The sequence below is a fragment of the Dreissena polymorpha genome, chromosome 2, assembly GCF_020536995.1.
Source record: "Dreissena polymorpha isolate Duluth1 chromosome 2, UMN_Dpol_1.0, whole genome shotgun sequence".
NCBI lineage: Eukaryota > Metazoa > Mollusca > Bivalvia > Myida > Dreissenidae > Dreissena > Dreissena polymorpha.
This window is the reverse complement of record NC_068356.1, coordinates 3,055,151-3,078,290: the sequence shown is the minus strand read 5'-3', so window position 1 is coordinate 3,078,290 and position 23,140 is coordinate 3,055,151. Positions and strand designations below refer to the sequence as shown.

At 32.7% G+C, this 23,140-nt stretch overlaps 1 long non-coding RNA gene across 1 annotated transcript; it reads left to right on the top strand.

Annotated features, from left to right (window-relative positions):
• Positions 1 to 19,895: 19,895 nt before the first annotated feature.
• On the top strand, positions 19,896 to 21,482 carry LOC127865644 (uncharacterized). The gene is made up of 3 exons (XR_008042716.1): positions 19,896 to 19,983; positions 20,941 to 21,061; positions 21,270 to 21,482. It is a non-coding gene; the product is annotated as an uncharacterized LOC127865644 (long non-coding RNA).
• The last annotated feature ends 1,658 nt before the right edge of the window (positions 21,483 to 23,140 follow it).

Below are 23,140 nucleotides of genomic sequence, written 5' to 3'. Positions count from 1 at the left end.
CCGAAATGACTCAGCAAAATGATTTGGAAAATCTGTATATTAAACAAAGCGTCGCACTGTACACTTTGATGGTATAATCATGTTGACATCGGAACGTACCGAGCTAGAATTGGGTGTTTTTACGGCCAGTTTTGGGTGTATTTTGGACCTAGACACACTTCGGGTGGTTGGCGTTTTCGGCTTTATTGGTATTCTCTTCTTTCAAGCGGGTATATACAATTTTGTCAAATATAATTTATGAATTTATATTAAATGTGTAAAAAACTTATTATATATATATTTCAATATAAATTAAAATAAAAGTTAAGAAGAACATGTGTCGAAAAATGCGAAATAAGCCAGATATTTAATTCTGAAATTGAAAACGGCTGTACAGCCGAATTCGCCAGCATGTATACCATACATGTAAGATGTGAATCTAAACTTAGTGTAACGGTTTATTTGAATTCCTGCAACGATATCTATTCATACGACACACGAACACTAACTCCGATCATAATACAAAGACGAATGCTTCGGTTATTGTAGGAAAATATTTACGTCACAATCGGCTCGGGCGCTAATTTGTCTTTGCTGCATTTTATGAAATTCGGCTTTAATGTATAATTTTTCTTGCCAATTTTATGTTATTGTAACATATTTTATCAATATATTATAATTAAACACATACAAAAAATCGTATATACCCGCTTTAAAGCGAGATTATACGATTTTTATATGTGTTAAATTGTAATATATTGATACAAATATGTTACAAAAAAACAAAATAGGCAAGAACAAGTAAACATTGAATACGAAACTCATAAAATGCAGCAATGACAAATTAGCGCCCCGAGCCGATTGTGACGAAGATATTCGTTAATATGATCCGTCAAACGAAATTGTGCCTGTGTGTCGTATGAACGAATCTGCACTTAAACTAAATTATGATTCACATCGTGCATGCATGATAAACATGCTGGCGAATTCGGCTGTACAGCCTTTTTCGATTTCAGAATTAAATATCTGTCTTATTTCGCATTTTTCGACAAATGTTATTCTTAACTTTTAATTTAATTTATATTAAAAGATATATATAATAAGTTTTTTTTACACATTTTATATAAATTCATTTATATTTGACAAAATCGTATTTACTCGCTTTAAGGCCGGCGTCGAGTAAAATCCGGGACCGTTTCAGGTGGTAAGAATCTTTGTTTACATTAGAATTTTAAAATTATGATATCCCGCGTATTAAACTGGTTTTATATAAAGAAGTTCAAGTCTTTTCCTTTTAATAGCCAATGAAGTTGATGCTAGACCTGACAGAAAATAGTGACGCAGTGCTAAATCAAAATTTTACACAAGAATATTGGAAAAAATGGCCAGAAACTTTACTGATTTAAAGCGAGATTATACGATTTTTTATATGTGTTAAATTGTAATATATTGATAAAATATGTTACAATAACACAAAATAGGCAAGAAAAAATATATATTTAATACGAATTTCATAAAATGCAGCAAAGACAAATTAGCGCCCCGAGCCGATTGGGACGAACATATTTTCCTACAATAACAGAAACATTCGTCGTTTTATTAGGACCAGAGTTAGTGCTCATGTGTCATATGAATATATATCGTTGCATGAATATAAAATGAACCGTTAAACTAAGTTTAGATACACATCGTACATGCATGATATTAATGCTGGCGAATTCGACTGTACAGCCGTTTCGATTTCAGAATTAAATATCTGGCTTATTTCGCATTTATCGACACATGTTCTTCTGAACTTTTATTTTATTTTATAAAGAATATACATATATAATAAGTTTTTTTTACACATTTTATATAAATTCATTTATATTTGACAAAATCGTATACTCTCGCTTTAAGTTAAATATGTGTACTCCTCATGATAATAAATATGTCCCCGTGACGCAATCGATAACGCGTCAGACTCTGGATCCATTTACCACTATCATGTTGTCACTGCGTTAGTTCGAACCCCAGTAGGTCCGTTTTTGTTTCCAAATAATTTTTCCGTCAATGGTTCTTTTTATATGTGCTTATGATTGGAAACGCTTTTGATTAAATGTATATAAACATTTTTTTAAAGAGCCCTATGGTGTTTTCAAGCTCTAAATGGAAACAAAATCGTCCATTAATTTTTTGATGGTGAACTTGTCTGAACTACAACAGCAAGTTTGCGGAAGCTGATTTGTTGTAAACTCAAAAATAAAATGTATTAACAAAATCATAACGAATAATATCTAAAGTAAATATAATGTTATTATATAGTAGCATGTTAATCGCATCGCTTTAATATTTGTGCATAAACACATTCCAGTTGATCGAAAACAAATTCTTCAAAATTGTGGGATTCGACTGGAGACAGGAGAGTTGAATTAGCGTTCAATAAGATTGATATTTAAAAGTTGAAGAATAATTAAACATGTTAAGACAGTGAAAAAGTTTTTCATATTGTGAAACATTATTCGCTAAAATGTTTGATAGATCTGGTTTCTTTATATTATAATGTAGATCTATATTATTTTAGTATTCCAATAATAAATATATAAAGCACATTCTATTCTCCATATACATGTACATAGTATGGCCTGTATGAGAGATCTGCGTCTCATTTTTTTCTTTTTCTATTTGATTTCAAATGAATTATATGACTATTTTTCTGAAGTAAAGGTTGTTACATCATTGTCACTTCAAACACCGTTTATGGTAACAGAATCTAAAATTGACAATAAACTTGTAGCAGATTTTTGTCTTAACTTTATTGATACTAAACGGTCATATGTAGCGTCAATGATTCCGATAATTTAGGTATTAGGTATAAAATGTGGTTTAAATGGCTTTTAAAACGCACCAGAGACGTTCTAGGTATAAAAAAAAATTCAGGGGGGGGGGACGGGCATGCCCCCGGACCCCCTAGAATGACCTAAGATCCTGCCTCGGCTAAAATTTGGGTCTGGCTACGCCACTGGTAATAGCCGCAATTTCAACGCTAGATGTGGTATGATTACATAGATTTTTGTAGATACAATATGCTCGTTTTTATTTATTTGTGACACAATTAATTCCATTTTAATTTTGCGCTAATATATCTATTCATACGACACACGAACACCATGTTAGTGTCCATGTGTCGTATGAATAGATTTCGTTGCGGGAAATTAAAATGGAATTACATATGCAAAAAAATAATACAAATGAGCATTTTGTGTCTACAAACATCTTTTTTAACACATCACATCTGGCGTTGAAATTTCGACAGATGCCATAAGGAACACTGACTTTTAATTGGTTACGTTTATTTTACGAATAATTGTACGAAATTTTTGCTGATTTTGAGAAGTAATGTTACTTTAAAGAAATTGTTTATAAACACATTATTTTTATTATCAGGCTTACACGAGTTAGACGATGAGCAAGAGTACATATCAGTTGAGGTTCTCTTCAACACCTATACAATAGACACTACATTGGAGAGGAAAAATGACATAAATTATCTCAGATTCTTCAAAATGAGTTTAAAGTAGACTCCATAAGAAAATTTAAAAACAACCTGCAGTGGAAACCCCAAGAAAAATCCAGTAATGAGAAAGTCTTTGATCAGTTGCAATTAACACATTTGCTAAATAACCTGCATTGCCATGTAAATGCCATGCCATGCACGTCTGTGAGAGTGAAATTCCTACCATCTGGATATGCAATGGGAATGACGTTGATAAAGTGGTAGTATTCAGAAGTGATATGACATTCAATGTGCAATTAAGAGGACAAAAGATTGATATGGAATCTACTTCTATTGCCGGTACTAACTGTCTAACATGCGAAGGTTTTATAGTATTGGAACAAGTTAAGTACATCGAGCTATATCAGGGGATTACTATTAAGAAACACAATTACAAACCCCACTCAAACATTCAACAGCAACTCCTAACCAAACAAGGGAATGAAAACATTAATCATAATATTGTGAGTTCTAAATTAGGCAAACAGTTTGCCATATTAAATAACAGAAAAATCCCAAACTGCACAACATATCAGCGACCAACTAACAAATATCCGAGGAATACTTAAAAACCTTCGGTAGCTGATACACTTAGGAATTTAGTGCCAACAGCTGGTGATGCTACTTTGACCTTCTTAGGTTCTCAGGTAAACACTCAACAAAACAAATGCAGCAATCAAAACAGATGGGACAGAACTACTAAAAAAGAATGCCTGCATCTTTTCACTAGAAATCCAGAAGGATATAAAAGCCTAAAGAAATTTGAAGTGCTGCTTCGTCCCTCACTTCTATAACTATTAAAAAAGGCATACAACAAAGTCCGGGGTTTCATGAAAACATCTTCAGGTGGATGTATGAGGAAGAAAACATGATGGATATTCAAACAGAGGGTCGTATAGGAGGTATTCTCCTTAACGAGATGACCATTCAGGAGAAAATTGAAATTGTTAGACAATGGGTAAGCTGGTCCATGATTGGTTTTGTAGACCTTCGAGTTTAAAGCAAAGCTGTTGACTCTTTGAAATCTGGAACTTGTACACAAAAACTAGGAACTCAAATTTTACAAATGATGTTCATGGGGCTGTATGGATTTAGATTTCCATTGGCTTATTTTATAAGCCATACACTTTCTGAAAGCCCTCTATATATTTTGTTCTGGGAGGCAATGAACAAACTGCAAGATTTTCGTTTCAGTGCGAAATATGTCTGCATGGATGGCGCTGTAAACAATCGATCATTCATGCCCATTCATTTTCCTGATAAGCAACCTGCAATCCACAACATGATATCAAAATGTCCAAGTGATTTATCGCAACATGTTATATTCCTAATGGATCCACCTAACACTTTTAAGAAAATCAGAAACAACGTTATCAAGAGTGGAACTTGAAATGGTCATAACAGGCTTCTTCTTCCATTTTGAGCAACAATTCAATGGTCAATGTGGATTAATGCATATAAATGGGAATGTCAAAACCCAATAAACATTCACTATTAACTTACCAATAAACACAATTATCCCAGCAATTATTCAAAAATGGGAAGCAAGCTTGCATGGGATGTGCTGAACTCTTAAATGCTTAATCTTATGCTAGCATACAAGAGAGTTTGGGAGAAAAAGGTAGTGAGTCAGATGATCTAGAATTCATCAAAAACAATTCTAATTTTATCAGTGTACAGTCCAACCTTTCCCAGCGACCACCTTTTAATAGAGTCCACCTGTCCATAAAGACCACAACGATTTTCTCCCGAACGATTTCACTTTATATTGTACCTGCGAATAAAGCCCACCTAAGAACAAAGACCAACGACCGCCATTTTACATTCCCAAATGTCCATTTTGATACCCAACAAAGACCACTTCAATCATAACAATCAACGATTTCGCAACTTTCAATAACAAAACTGGCCACCATGACGCTATGATAGTCACGTGATAAACATCTAACCAGTAGACTCGTCGATCGCTATGGAGATATTGGCAAGTGAAAGTTTACCGCACTCGATAGTTGTTTGATAACTTAACACACATTGCTAATTGGTAGCCGCCTGCTTCTTTTATGCATTTATCAGTTTGTCGAAAGTGAAAGAAGTTGCCTTTGTATTTTAGTGACTCGTGATTAATGTTCTTATTGCCGAGAGATAAACGCCCTGTACATTCGTTGAAAGACCAAAAGCATAAGGACCTCAAAATAATACAGGCATGGTTCAATGACTGAAAAACCCATTCCTTTGGTAGCAAAGTCAAACCTGGAAAAGTAGGGAAGAAATGTCTGCGCAGTCCATGGAGGACATACAGTCAACAATAACTGTATGGAAGGGAATATCCGCCAGTCCATGCATGATGTTAAATGACATTCTCATTTTAACTTCTGTCATACGCTTTCTGATACATGGTCTTTGCATTTTGCTTAGTAGCATTTGCTATGCAAACATTTCATCTCAATGTCGCATGTTGATAAGTTTATAATTACTTCATATATATCTTTACTTCGTGAGTCTTATTGACAACTGCAGTTGAACTTTTGGAATTTGTATTAATGCTTATTCTACCGGCGTTCTTTGTTTAACTATGTGCATTTGGCTATGTTGCTACTAAATTTAACAAGCTGTTAATATCTTTGTGGATCTTTATTACTTCTTCAGTCGATTGCTATAATGCGTCTTTGATTAAGAATTAGTCTTCGGTTTTGCATATAAATAGTTCACAATCCGAAAGGGGAACCAGTATTAAAAACCCCTAATTACAGCGCAAATTGCAGCGTAAATTACTATTGCCGGGAGATCACTCTTAACATCAAAATCAAAATCTCCGGTATCAACCGTGATACATCGACTATTTCTGGATTTCTGGAATTCTTCGTAAAAAGCGGTGATAGAGTAAAAAACTTGCCCGTCGACATAATGCCTATTGTTTTACTTGGATTCCCACTATCGACACATTATTGCTGTTGTAAACGCTTTGAGAAAAATGATGCAACGCTTTGAGAAAAATGATGCCCAGGTAAGTTCTTCTTTTTGTGATTTATTTACGCTATAACAGGAACTTAAAAGCTTAACGTGTCTCTGTTGTAACTAGCTAAAGAAACTTCAGCGTACAGTTTATTTAGTATTGACAGACCTGACAGACAGACATACAGACAGGCCAAAAACAATATACCCTCGATCATTCGATCCTGGGGCATAAAAATGAGGTACTATGCCACAAGTATTGTTTCTTTTTCCCTTTAACATGAATGAAAGACATTGAAGAGATGAGTAAATTATATATGTATATAGGCATGTTCTTGCGTAAGTGTGAATGCCATCAAAAATCCATATGTCTGCTGTGTTATTGCAGGTCCGGCTGTGTCCAATGTTGCTTGCCAAGGTTCTAAACATGCGTTCTGGGCGATGCTGATCTTCTAAAATGTTAAACCAAGGCCCTGGTGTCGTTTAGGGGGCTCCATCCAGCAATCATTCCAATGGTGGATTCAGGACACCCTTTATTACCAAGGGGAGTGCATATCATGTATGTGTGTTTGTTTGTTTACGTTTATGAGGTTTTGTCATGACAATGCGGCATTGAGTGAGGATCACCTAAGTAAGCATTCAATATACCACTGCAATAATCAGAACATCCGCATCCAGCTATTTTTGTGAAAACAATAATGTCAAAATGCATCTATAGACTAGTCCTTAATCATTTTACGAACGATTCCTCTACTATAAGTGCATCTGATTTTAAATATTCTTGTAGTTTTTTGGTTTATTTTCCCTTTAATAGTATATTCTACCACATTTCAAACAAGTTATAAACAATATATACCAGCTTGTTATCTTTGAGATTTTGTTCACAAAAAATGTCTAAAGGAGAAATTTACTTCAGAAGCTCATGCAAAAATGGGTCTTAGGACATATCAGCCTGGTGCTGCAGATATGTTTCTGCCATTCGTACACTCTGATAAGGAGTCATAATGTCCCCTTATGAGACCACAAAACCTAATGTGACTTTATGGCAGACAGGTAGGCAGATGCACAGGCTGGTCTGCAGTTTTTCAGGTCGCATCTGTTTATGTTAGATTTTAATATCCATTCGCACGACAAGGCTCATAAACATTAATGTTCAACATTGTAGGACCTGGGTCTTGCTCAAAATGCAGTGATGGCAGTGAAGTGACCGACACCATATGGATCTCTTTCTCATCAGATTTACCGCATCATGACTAATCACGGGTTTGGTGGAAAAGACATCTCGTCTGCTTTTAAATTATTGCTCGATTAGAACAAGCAAAAGGCATGACAAATAACATCATAATGTACTATTATTATTTCCTAAATGTATATAGCGGGTACTAAAATTCATGTTAATACATGAATGAACATTTATTAGAAAACTATTGTGAATGATGCAAGAAATTTGAAAATTGATTTTAAAATGATTTTTTTTTTATAGATTATACAAGATTTTGTAAAAAAACAACAACAACCTTTTCTTAGATATAACTTACATAATTGTTGATATTTACCTGGTGGAATATGTTTTTATGCCCCCGGTAGGGTGGCAAGGTTGGTGAAGGTCATGGTCATCCTTCAAGGTCAAATTTCAAATATATGGCGTATGTCTGTCCGTCCGACAACTTTAACTTGGCCATAACTTTTTTCAATATTGAAGATAGCAACTTTATATTTGGCGCTGCACATTTTGAGTGGTGAAAAGTGAAGGTCAAGGTCATCCTTCAAGGTCAAAGGTCAAATTTTGCAATATTGAAGATAGTAACTTGATAGTTGGCATGCATGTGTATCTCATGGAGCTGCACATTTTGAGTGGTGAAAGGTCAAGGTCATCCTTCAAGGTAAAAGGTCAAATTTTGCAATATTGAAGATAGCAGCTGATATGTGGCATGCATGCGTATCTCATGGAGCTGCACATTTTGAGTGGTGAAAGGTCAAAGTCAAGGTCATCCTTCAAGGTTAAGGTCAAAGGTCAAAATTTTGCAATATTGAAGATAGCAACTAGATATTTGGCATGCGTGTGTATCTCATGGAGCTGCACATTTTGAGTGATGAAAAGTCAAGGTCATCCTTCAAGGTCAAGGTCAAATTTGCAGTATTGAAGATAGCAACGCGATATTTGGCATGCATGCGTATCTCACGGAGCTGCATATTTTGAGTGGTGAAAGGTCAATGTCATCCTTCAAGGTCAAGGTCAAATTTTGCAATATTGAAGATAGCAACTTCATATTTGTCATGCATGCGTATTTCACGGAGCTGCACATTTTGAGTGGTGAAAGGTCAAGGTCATCCTTCAAGGTCAAATATATGGCTTCAAAGCGGCGCAGTAGGGGGCATTGTGTTTCACGAACACAGCTCTTGTTTGTTATAAAAAGCTTTTGTTCAGCCATAAATGTCTTAGATAAAATAATATTTGTATGTAATTTTCACACTGTATAAATGGTTTTTCAGCAGATAACCAGAAATCAGACTGCATGTCACCGGTTGATACATTAGTATGAGTTTGTGTTTATTTTGTATGTACCAATATATTTTGAAGGAGTTGAAGAGGTACTGTAATTTTCTATCTTGATTACTAAAAAATGTTCATTTTAAGAAAGAGCTTTATACGACAGTGCCTCTTCAAAAGTCAACATTTTGTTTCCATGATAGGTTGTGTTTTGAAAAAGCATTTAAAAAAACTTGTTCCTTTTAAAAGATGCAAATGGGAATGTTGTTTATGGTAGTTGTTGTTGAAATCAATATGAATTGCTATGAATAGAATAGTGAGAACTGTATGTGCTTCTTTAGTATGGTATTGTTTATAATAGATACCAGTTTAATTTATCATATAGTGTGAATAGCCTTTTTAAGTTTACAAGAAATGCCAATTGTGTTGTTATTTTGGAAAGATGATTGCATCTTGTTGTAAATAATGAATAAATCTTTTTTATTTGAAAAATTATGAGATTTTCAATAAATTGCAAACCACTATTGCTGCTCTTCATTGAATATATTTTTTAATAGTGCATTGCTTTAACATTTGAGTCTAGCTCTGGAAAAATTGGACTCAATGCATGTGCTCATAATGTTTTCTCAGATTAGCCTGTACCGTCAGCACAGGCTTATCAGGGACAACACTTTACGCCAGAGACTTTTTTATCGAACAATTCCATTTAGGTAAAATGTCATCGCTGATTTGCCCTGATTAACACTTGACACACATGCATTAAGACCCATTTTCCCAGACCTTGGCTAAATTATGTTGTTGCTGTGTGTCTTGTAATGACTGTGGATGAAGCCATTCATGATGAAATAGCGCGTCAACATAATCTAAGTACTGAATAACCTTTTTTTTAAATTTTATTAGGAAATATATGTATTACATGGCATACTGGTTAAATAAATATTAGGATGAACCACACATTAAATAAACATCATCTGAAAACAAAATGATCACTCTGGTCCTGTTGCTAGTGTATTCCACACATACTGCTTATGACTAGACATATGCAACTTTAACATGATCATACAATTGTTTTTAAAACAATCTATACACTGGTGCAATATAAGTTAAAAACCTACATATACATGTGAGATTGCACTACTGGCTGGTTATATGTATATGCCTGGATAAACAATACATAAACTGATTTATATTTGTTAATTACATATACTTCATCATGGTTTTATAATTTGTGTAAAATAAATGCATAAAATCACAAAGAAATTAATACCCATCATTTTGTTTGCCAAACTTTTTTTTACACATGTAAACTTTTTTCATGTAAAAGAAGAAATATATATGGCAAACATTTTTGGTAGCAAATTATATTGTTTCTAGTGTTCACCTTTTACTTATAAAAGACATAGAATAAGTGTGGAAAAACACATAACCTCATTAGATGCTAGAATTCAGGGTCCTGTCTTAACACAGATCTTATGACACTTTTTGGTTATACCTGAATATTCAGCCTACAATAAATAGGCATTTGGAATCTGTTTGATCCTAAAATAAAGGGCATGTAAATATTGAAAGGAAATAAATAGAATTGACCCTTGCTTTGGGAAAATGGGGTTTAATGCATGTTCCTAAAGTGTTGTCGCAGATTAATTTGTACGGTCCTTTCAGGCTAATCAGGGAAGACACTTTCTGGTTTTATGAGATTTTTCGTTCAAAGAAAGTATTTTGAAAAAGAAAATCCAGTCTAGGCCGAAAGTGTTGTCCCAGATACGCATGTGTGGACCATATAAGCTAATCTGGGACGACATTTTACACACATGCATAAAGCCAATGACCCCAGAACGTGGCTGAATTTGATTGAATACATGTACCAGGTCTACTTAACCTAGGCTGTTCACTGCAAACAAATTATAACTAATGTCTAAATGTCAGCACTACAAAAAAGAAAGGCAAGACATTTTTACGAAAAAACTACACCATTGAAATCTAGCAAGAACATATCTGCTTACCAATCTACAAGATGTGTGAAAAAGATGCTTATAAAATCATTGCAAGATAAGTAAAATAATGTAAAATAAATCAATTTCTCTAATATTATGTTGAGCTTAAGCATGCCAAATGATCAAATGGCAAACAACAAATTGCTGCATGATTAAATAAACAGTTCAATATGTTCCAGCAGAATATTTCTTATTAAGATTGGCCCTATTTTTTTCTAAATCTTTATAAAATACCTATTTAGATTTTGGATACAAAGTAGCCAAAATTCTAAGCAATAAAACACATAATACACTATTATCATTATCAGAACATTTAGACTGGTCCCTGAAGGTTTTTCTTAAGCTGCTTGTAGCTCCAGTTAATCTGATTCACCTTTGTGCTGGTGTCTCTCCTGGTAACATCTAGCTCCTTCAACAGGTGGTCATTAGTTGTAACCAGGAACCTGCATTTACAGTAGGGGAGTGAATGCAACACATTTGTCTTGTTAAGGTTGAAATCATTTAATATTTAGTTTGATTTATGCAAGAGCTTAGGCCTTATTAAGAAACTTTACGTATATGCAATTGTATAACTGATAACTTATTATAGTTATTTAACTTGGATTTTTTTTCTTTTTTTTTTTTCTTTTTTTTTTTTTATTCAATATCATACATATAATGTAAACATGTATATGATCATACAACAAAGTGATTGTACAAAGCAATAAAGTTCAGACATGTTATACAAGATATGCTAATATATATATATATTTATAGAGAGAAAAGAAAAGAGCAACAGAGGGATAGTTATGAAAAATGATGAGTTGTATAAAGTCGGAAGAAAGCATACTGGACTTGTGTGTTTTGTTGTATATTCACAATGATCTTGTCAGATTGAAAAATAAATAAATAAACATAACTATTTTAGATAGATAAACTAACATTAGAGTGAAATGTATATAAGTGGACAAAACATTATGAGAATTTAATCCGATTCCATTTTTGTTCAAAGGTTTGTAATGTGTTATTACTGAGTGCTATTTCTTTCTCAATCTGGATTTTTAGTTTAAGACTATGGACAAAACAATTAAAATTTGGTACTTGTTTTTTGTACTTCATGTTTAAGATAAAATATTTCATCAATATAACCATAAAATTCACAATATTATTACAGTCTATTGATTTCAATGAGTTAATTCCGAAACTTACATTTAAGAAAGATAGTTTAACGTTTAGTTGATGTTGTTCAAGAAAAGATATTAATTGATTCCAAACAGGCTGGATGTGTTTGCACTCCCAAAAAAGATGTTCTATAGTTTCAATGTTTTCACTGCAGAAGTCACACAGATTTGAGTTAGATAATTTGCATTTAAAGAGATATTTATTTGTAGCTATAATTCTATGGATGTATTTATATTGAAAATTTCTCAGTGTGCTTTCAATAGTTGCTTTATATGGCATGGTAAATATGTGTTTCCAATTAAGTTCATTTTCTCCAAAAAGGACTTACCATTTATTTTAGATTTTGGAGTTTTCTGTAGGGTTTTGAATTTGTAGTGTGTAAAATATTTTATTTGTTTTGTTTTTTCTTCCAAGTATGTTTTCTACAAATGTTGTTTGAGTACATGGTGTATTATTTGTATTGATTTCAGATTTAATATGTATGGGTATGCTTTTGATTAGTGTGTAGTACTTCAGAAAATTATTATAAGGTATTCCGTATATGTAGCATATATTATCAAAAGAGTAGAAATCCTTGATTCTGTAGTCATATAATTGGTCGACATATTTAATGCTTCGTTCAAACCAATCTTTATAGAAAAACGTCTTATTATTTGAAGTTATGTCTTTATTATTCCATAAAATTGTTTTACTGCTGGTTTGGGTTTCTAAGTTATGAGTGACATCACTCCACGCTGATAGAACATCAGACAGAAATATGTTTTCGTTTGCAATTTCATGTAAGATAGTATTGCTGATGTTATATTCAAAGAGCACGGAGTCGCCATATTTTTTTAGGATTTTCTGGTAGAATAATTTCCATTTACTCGTATTGGTATTATCTAGGTATCGTTTAACCCAGCTGCATTTGACTGCATTCAAGAATGAGTCAATGTTCGTTAATTGGATACCTCCATTTTCTACAGATTGAATTAACTGAGTTTTAATTTATCAGGCTTACCGCCCCATATGAAATTAAATATTGCTGATTTTATATAGTTAATAACATCATTTGGTGGATTAGTAGTAGTAGTAGTAGTAGTAGTAGTAGTAGTAGTAGTAGTAGTAGTAGTAGTAGTAGTAGTAGTAGTAGTAGTAGTAGTAGTAGTAGTAGCAGTAGGAATGGTAGTAGTAGTAGCAGTAGTAGTAGTAGTAGTAGTAGTAGTAGTAGTAGTAGTAGTAGTAGTAGTAGTAGTAGTAGTAGTTGTAGTAGTAGTAGTAGTAGTAGTAGCAGTAGCAGTAGTAGTAATAGTAGTAGTAGTAGTAGTAGTAGTAGTAGTAGTAGTAGTAGTAGTAGTAGTAGTAGTAGTAGTAGTAGCAGTAGGAATGGTAGTAGTAGTAGCAGTAGTAGTAGTAGTAGTAGTAGTAGTAGTAGTAGTAGTAGTAGTAGTAGTAGTAGTAGTAGTAGTAGTAGTAGTAGTAGTAGTAGTAGTAGTACTACTACTACTACTAGTAGTAAAAGTAGTAGTAGTAGTATTGACTTTTACAATTTAAAGTTTCACATTAATGCTGATGTTCGTTTAAATTGCATCTCATCAAAGTCATCAAAGCATTGATTGACAATGGGGCATTTGTGATTCGTTGGCTATCTTATTTGGTAAACTATTATATATAGCAGGCTTTCTTAGATCGCTTGGTTTTGTTGATGCCTGGACTTTTCAAGGTGTAGGTAATAATGACATGTTTCTATATATTGTTAAGCAAAGATAAAATGACTAATTTGTACAGAACTGGTACGCCAGATTAACTTAGTCTAGTAGAGCTTTGTTCTACAACACAATTTCATCTTTTAGATTTTAACCATATCTCGAATGTTTTAATATAAGTAAGTTTTGTCAATCGTTTTCGAGTCTCATCGCATAGATTGCATATTGAGGCTGGTCGATGGACCAGACCTTTGAGTACCCCAATAAGTGATAGAAAATGTGCAAGATGCAATACAATTAAGGATGAATATCATTTTGTTATGGAGTGTGTAATGTATACTGACATTAAGAAAAAATATTTGCAGAAAATATTGGTTTAGACCTAGCATGGCTAAATTTGTAGATCTTATTAAGTCAGAAAATGAGAATATACTTAGAAACTTAGGAACCTATATTTATAAAGCATTTATTATTAGAAATGAGGTAATGTATAGAAATTGACATGGTAAAAAATGATGCACAATGTGTTTCTTGTGAAACTGTAAATACATGCTTTCTATGTGTTTCTTTGTACTTGAATTGTATATATTTCATGTTTTCTATGTGTTTTTGCTGAAACTGTTAATATGTCAGATGTATTATGTATGTTCCTTTGTATATTACAGAAACCATACGCAAACTATGTTTACATAGTTGTTGGTTACTGTAACATACATTTTGTAATACGGATGATAAATATGATATGAGGCGTTTGTGCCGTTTTAATTGTTAAGTATACCAGACTATGCTAGCGTTGCTATTTAAAACTGTAATGTATTGTGGTGAAATACGATTACATTATAACATATACATGCATTTTTATTACGATTAATAGATATGACATGTTGCCTTAATACCCTTTGTATTATTATATTTACCAGGCTATAATAGCGTTGCTCTGTACAACTTTAAAGTATTGTAGTGGACTAATCTGAAATTGTTAAAGCAAAATTAATTCTGCTGTTTATGCTAATATCATACCCTATAAGCGTTCTATCGTAGGAATAGATATGACAAAACATCTATAATGTCTGCCTTACTCGTTAAATCATAAGGTAGTTCAAGATCTTACAATTAATGTATTATAACGTGTCATTATAAGTCTAGTTTCCACAATATTTGTCTTACATGTTTCTTTCGGTAATACAAATATATGAAAAGTGGATATATATTGTTAAGTTAAGTACAGATGTTAGTGATAGCAGTTGCTCATGATATCAGTCTTACATTTTCGTTTCGGTAAGGCATATATATCTATGGCACTCTTAATGTTAATTCCATAGATGTTAAAATACCATCTGTGATAGATATATAATTCATACAAGTTAAATGATTAAACTGTATTATATTTTTGTATTTAAAGGTTTCTTTGCGATTGGTTATTTTACTGGTTTTTCGTAATTGTAAAATTGAACTAAATTTATAAACATATCCGGTAGATCCACATGTGAAGAGGCCGATGTAGAGAAACCATTTAATGCAGGATAAAGTGATGTAATATGGCATACTTATGTAAATGTATATATATAACTACTCTTTTGTCATTGTTTGTTAAATCGATGTATATGTTTAGAATACAGCCCTAAAAGGCTTCTTTTAAACAACATACTATCATGCTTATATGATGATATTTGATAACACTAAACAAATTAGTATAAATGTATGCTACATTTTTAAAACCCAATTTCTATGTTTTCTACATTATTAATAGAATATCATCCAGTAATCGTTACAAGGACAAAAATAAATATAGGCAGCTATACTACCCAAAGTAGTTGATTGAAGAAACCTCTTAGATAAGAACATATTGTACTATAGTTTAAAATAGACTGGTTAAATGCTTAGAATACGTTCCATAAATATCTTGCATGTATGTTTTTGAAATATTGTTTTCAAAGTGATCTTCTCCAAATGTTGGAAACATACAACAACAACTTTTGTTAAAATTTTGTATTCTAGTCTACACTGTTCGTCAATACTTGTATTGTATATATGTCCTCGTGGACTTACATGCTTTATTGGATTGAAATAAACTGTCTGTCTGTCTAAACTGTCTGTCTAAGGTTTTGTATCCTATACTTACTATTTTATATAATTGAGACCAACACATCCTTTACTTTCGAGAAAATTCTATACTGACAAACATGTATAGGCTATTTAAAATTTGTTCAGAATTGTGCGAGTTATTGATTATAAAAGTAAATTATTTGAACTTGTCCACCGTTACCTGATTGTTGCTTTTTACAGCAAAGTAACAAAATAAACGTTTGCAAAAATATTAATCATCTTTAAAAATTCTACTACAGTGGTTTGTAATGTAACAAAAGTAGACAAATAATAAAATTGTGTCTATAGTTTGGAGAGCTTTCCTTAAAGATCCGTTAAGTCCAATATTAGTTGTATTCTTTCGGGTCAGCTAATCCCAGGTATTATCTATGCCCCTGGCTTTTGTTTATAAACAAACCTTAGCGGCAAACTTCTTAAATCTAAACGAACACATACGTCGCTGCCGATATAGATTGATTCATGGTTGTTAAGTGCCTAACATTAATTGAAAGCATCATTTTTATGCAAAAATCTACACACAAACCGTCTTTAAATATAAAATTCCCCATTGCGGATGCTTGGGTCAGACGTTATGAATATTTTAGAAAATCTTTAAAAAAATCTATAGCACAACACTTATTTATTTTGATTCGTTTGTTCTTAGAACGTAACATTATTTGACTAATGTGGTGGACCTTTTTTCAAAAAACAATTCGGCTATTTATGTTTGTGTCTTTAACTTGGTTTGTTAAAAAGATATAAACCTACTTTATTGCTGCTTACGATGGTATACCAGATCACAGTTTATTCATGTTTAAGTTAATTTTAGTGCTATATATCCTATTTAGCGCGAGAATATCCAATGGGATACTTTGTTAGAATGGAGGACATTGATTTTGTGTGAGATTTGAGTTGAAATTGATGATTTTCCATTTACTAACGTAATTTTGAAATGAGTTATTAAGTAAAGTATGTGACTGCGTTTGATAAATTATGTATTCTCGAAAATGCAGGTTTGGGCCTGTTGATATCAGTCTCGCCATATATTACGCAAAAGATTTAATCTAGCTTGCAAAAGCATCCAATCTTCCCATTAGGGGAGAGGTTGGACTGTTTATTACGCAATAGCATTTTCCTTTATTGTGTGTGTGTGTGTGTGTGTGTGTGTGTGTGTGTGTGTGTGTGTGTGTGTGTGTGTGTGTGTGTGTGTGTGTGTGTGTGTGTGTGTGTGTGTGTGTGTGTGTGTGTGTGTGTGTGAGTTTGTAAAACCTACCAACCGGGGAAAATCGTATGAATACACACCAACAAACCGGGGAACACCTACCAACCGGGGAATTCCCCGGTTGGTTTTAGGCGAAAATCTCTAATCTACGTGTATGAAATACCAAACTGTCAATTTAAATTAGAAATCCAACGCCTTCCCCGATTAGCGGGTTTGTGGCATGCACAAAATATACACAAATCTTGACCATATTACAATCGGGTGTGTATCCAGGCTTATAACAGTTCCCCGGTTGCGCTGTTTAAAAATCATACACTCGGTATTTATATCATTTAGTGAAAGTAAGTTGGAAAAATGGAGTTTCGAGCGAACAAACGCATTTAACTATGGTAAGTTTTTTTAATTATGTTTACAATTTTTAACTACTATTAAAACGCGCTTTTATGTAAACGTTAAAGTAATACTGGAAGACGAATTCTAAAGATCGATTTATAAAAATATCATTTGATTACAAAGCTTGTTTTACGGTACATATTTCACGAATATATTTTATAAATATACGTTAAACAAAGTAGAGCTCTAGGCAGTTTTTAGCTCGACTGTATATATATAAATATATTATATATATAGTGGGGCTATCCTACTCACCCCGGCGTCGGCGTAAGCTCGAGCGTGAGCGTGAGCGTTGGAATGTTAAAGTTTGCGTACCACCTCAAATATTGTCTATGTCCCTTGACATATTGCTTTTATATTTTGCATACTTCTTAACCAACATGACCCCATTCTATAAACATGAGCAGACAACTGTAAAGAGCATCTTGTAAGAATTATGGCCCCTTTTTTCCACTTAAAATATGCATATTATTGATAAATCTTTGTTAAAGTTTACGTACCACCTCAACTATTTTCTATGTCCCTTGACATATTGCTTTCATATTTTGCATACTTCTTCACCAACATGACCCCAATCTATAAACAAGAGCAGACAACTGTAAAAAGCATTTTGTAAGAATTATGACCCCTTTTTTCCCACTTAAAATATGCATATTATTGATAAATCTTTGTTAAAGTTTGGGTACCACCTCAAATATTTTCTATGTCCCTTGACATATTGCTTTTATATTTTGCATACTTCTTTACCAACATGACCCCAATCTATTAACAAGAGCAGACAACTGTAACAAGCATTTTGTAAGAATTATGGCCCCTTTTTTCACTTAGAATATGCCTATTATTGGTTATTCTATGTTAAAGTTTGGGTACCACCTAAAAAACGTTCTTTGTCCCTTTACATATTGCTTTCATATTTTGCATACTTCTTTACCAACATGACCCCAATCTATAAACAAGAGCAGACTACTGTCAACAGCATTTTGTAAGAATTATGGCCCCTTTTTCCACTTCGAATATGCATATTATTAATCATTCTTTGTTAAAGTTTGCGTAGCACCTCAAATATTTTAATTGTCCCTTAACATATTGCTTTCATATTTTGCATACTTCTTAACCAACATGGCCACAATCTATAAACAAGAGCAGACTACTGTCAACAGCATTTTGTAAGAATTATGGCCCATTTTTCCACTTCGAATATGCATATTATTAATAATTCTTTGTTAAAGTTTGCGTAGCACCTTAAATATTTTAATTGTCCTTAGACATATTGCTTTCATATTTTGCATACTTCTTGACCAACATGAACCCAATCTATAAACAAGAGCAGACAACTGTAACAAGCATTTTGTAAGAATTATGGCCCTTTTTCCACTTAGTAACTTTGAATATTTTGTGTTAACATCGACTTTACTTCTAAAGTATCAAGGCTATTGCTTTCAAACTTCAAATACTTTCTTACTATCATGAGGGTACTGTACCTGGTAAGTTGAATTTTACTTTGACCTTTGACCTTGAGTCTGAAGGTCAATTTAATAAATTTTGATTAAATTGCCCTAACTTCTTTATTTAGGATCAGATTTGATTCATACTTTGACAAAACAACACTTACCTGATATACCACAATGGACTTCACCCAAACCATCCCACACGCCCCACCCTAGAAATCCCCCCGCCCCCCAAAAAAAATGTTTTTTGTTTTTCCTCATTTTTTAAACATGTTAAAAAAACATTTTTTTAAGACCGTCCAACCATCCCACCCAAGCTTTTGCTATCAAACTTGAAATACAATCTTATTAGTTTAATGTCTGTACAAATGTTCAATATATTGTGGAAAACATATCTGAACTCAGAATCGTCTATAATGGACCACTTCTTTTAAACATAAGCGATCAATATGTTTCAATTATGGTCCTCTTCCAGTTAGAATATGACTATAGTACCTTGACCTTATTGAATATGAACAATTTCCCCATGATGGCTTACTTTACACTGTCAAGCACTTGAATAGTCGAGCGCGCTGTCTTCTGACAGCTCTTGTTGTTTTTCTCATCGACATTTCCATTTTAACATTTAGTAGCAAAAGGGTCCAAGTCCCCTTGATCTCGCAAGAACGTACTGCCAGAATTACGTTGATCCACCATGTTTTGAAGTAAAAACCGTCAATGAACGTCGTCATGCTCTACTTTAATGCGGTCTGTCTGATAATGTGTATAATGTGTATTTGTTATTTGAATTTTCAGAAATGCACGCAGCAAAAAATGGGTATGTTTCACAGTGATTTTGTTATTACTACACATGCATTAATACAAATGCGTTGTACTTAATGGTTTCATAACTAACGAACTTTCTTACACTGACTAGATTATGTGTAGTACCAATTTTTATTGTTGTTTTGAATAGGCAACCCAATGACTACTAGATCTACGGACAGCCAGGAACCAGGACAAACAACATCCGTACACACGAAAGAAGTCGATGAGACGGTGTGTAATATTTCACTATGTCGAAGCTACTAAGGCGTATTTTCTGGTTTGGTTTAGTCTTCAGTGAAATGGGCATAATTTTTTGCCTTAAATTATATTGTGCCAATATTTATTCCTGGTGATCCTAATTGGTATTTGGGCTTAAGATAACACGTACGTCGATGATCATTATATTAACATGTTATAGCACACGTTATGCGAATTTTAAAAGAATAAAGTATTGTTTACCAGTTGTAGTGACTTTGTACTTGTCTTTCAAAATCTTCATATACACAAAGAATTTCGACTTTGCACCTGTCAATGAAACTGGTGCGCATGTGTATTAACCACTGTAGTTTATAAACATCGACTTCACCATAATCACAAAAACGTTAATTATCGCTTATCCAAGAAGTGTAATATCATTAATTTTAAGTGTAAGACCTATACGCTGCCAATTACTGTGTATGAAACTCTGAGACATTATGAAATTTAACTTGCGTGTTACATATGGACATTGGTTGATATTTTAACTTAACGACAAAAAAACAATAGCGTCTACTCGATATTTTGCTATACGATACATTCTGACATGGGTAAGAAAAGATAGTTCATTTTACACCAACCACCGCACAATACATACAGGATTTACCGTGAACCACAGTCCGTTCACCAGTTCTTTTTTTCTTCCAACACATTTGTCCAGAGAAGTACAATACCTTTCATTTAACCGTGCATACATTTTGTCTTATTAGTATCTGTAAAAAATATTCCTTGTATACTTTTTCGAACTTTGATAACATGTTTGGAACAACCTGGTATATGTTAAGACATGCTACGTCGGTGTATTCAGCCAATCTTTAAAAAAGCTTGATACGTTCAAGATGAATAATCAAAGATATGTTAAATTTGAAACCGTTTTGTTGAAATTGATCATTTAAATGCAACCTTTAAAAATGTTTTATTGGTGTTTTTCAGTTTGTTATTATGTCGACAAAACAGGCTATCAATCTGTTTTCAATCTTCCCCAATGACAGTGAACGGCAAAAAATAAAACATGTGATGCAAGATAAGCAAAAGTAAACTATTTTGGACGAAGGTGAATTAAACTTGTATTATACCATCGGTTGCAAACATTTACACAATATTCTCATGTCACTTAGATTTTCTACATCATAATAAAAAGACACATGAGTGATGATATCAATTGAAAATGCTGCTAATAAAGAATTGCAGTTTCAACTGATACTAAGTAACGTGGATGTATGAATCTTACTCTATTATTGTCTCATTGAATTGTATTGCAGAGTACCGAAACTAAAGAACATAGCGACACTGCACAAGAGTACAATTCACAAGATGCAACAGAAAATATGTTGAACAGTGAATCATCGGATATCGATGTACGAAAACTTATTACGATTTTGTGATTGCAATACAGTACACACATTTAAACATTTTATCTAAGATTAAATATAGTTCAGATTTTTTTTTAAGCTCTAGTATCGAACTGTAATTAAGACATGCATTCTGGTAAGTATTATGTTACACTTACACATTTTTTATGGATGTAGTTCACCAAAAACAAATGATGTTGTGATATTTTTATATGTAAATGTAAATAACATAAAAAACTACTGCTAAACTACTGCTACAATGTGAAGAATACAAATGAATATTTTGTCAATTTTACAAAATTTGTTTTGAATGACAGGTGTCTTACTTGCAGTTGAGTACTTAATAAGTTCTTTAAACTAAAAATTTACCAATATTTAAATTATTGCGTAAATATCGCACTAGAATTGATTAAACAGTTGTTAAATATTACAATAATTTCCTACACAGACTTTTGTGCATTTGTTTTGCGTGTAGATATTCACTTTAACTATCAATTCTCATATTTGCTTTGTGTATATAATTGGTATGTTTATATGTTTTTCATATCAAAATTGCTTGATCTACAAAAATTCGCGAGGAGTTATGCATTTTTTCCCATGTTTTTATTTGAAGTTTATAATTCAACGACGATGAAAATTACTAAGATACCAGATTTAATTATGTTTTTTGTCTCATTTATGGTTAAAGATCAATTAATATACCCATTTCCCAGACTAAGATATTGTTAAAAAAATGTATCGCGTTTGCGACTGACCTCTTTTATGCTTTCTAACACAAACTATTTACTTGTTTTTTCGAATACTCTGCATATACACACACTTGAACAAGCTGTAGATTACCTAGAACAAAACATATTTGAAACATATATTTATATGTGATATGTAAATGCATGCACAAAGCTAATAATTAATCATGTTTATACACTTTGCGATATGATGCTATAATGTCGGTTGTTTTAAGTGATTAATCATTATGTTAACCATGTTATCTGCCATCTGGAATGTAATTAAGTGTTTGACATGTATGCGAAATCGATCTTGTTCGATTTGGTGCGGTATATTCAGAATTGAGTCACACTGTTATAATTTTCCTGTTGGTACATATTATTTTTAAGTTGGCACCAACAAGGGTCTAACAATTGATCCACAGCGCACTCCGCAGTAAGTATATATACTATAATGTAAGTGATTTAAAATAATATGAAACTACGTGTTTGATAAGTGTTTGCTTTGGTACATATTTAATTATTAGTGTTTTTATATAATGATAATAATGTCAAAGTCAGCGGTGATTATACGTGTATAACAACATTAATTATAACTTTTATATTGTTTTCAACAAATAATATATGGTTGACACATCGGCATAAATTTTCAGTGCTTAAAATACACGCTTTCTATTATATTTTATGCAAAAATTAGGTACATAAGTTAGTTTACATAAAGGTAGTTTGAACAAAATACGTGAATTCAAATCTTGAAAAAAGGTGTTTGGTTTGCAAGGGAAAACTAAGCGATTGCCAGTGACTATTTTCCTTAAAATATAATCTGTTATTTCGACAGGTAGAATTAAATGTAAGTTCATTATTAACGTTAACCCGTTTTTGGCATTCTCTACTCAAACAAGTGCATACATACTGTTTTTTTTTAATACAGCACGTGTGTAATGGTATCACAGTTGTAGAATTGGAATTCATATATTATAACAATAAATACTGATCATTATTCAGATTGACCTACCGCCGTAGACTAAGTCACTGGCGCATCAAAATGCATTGTTA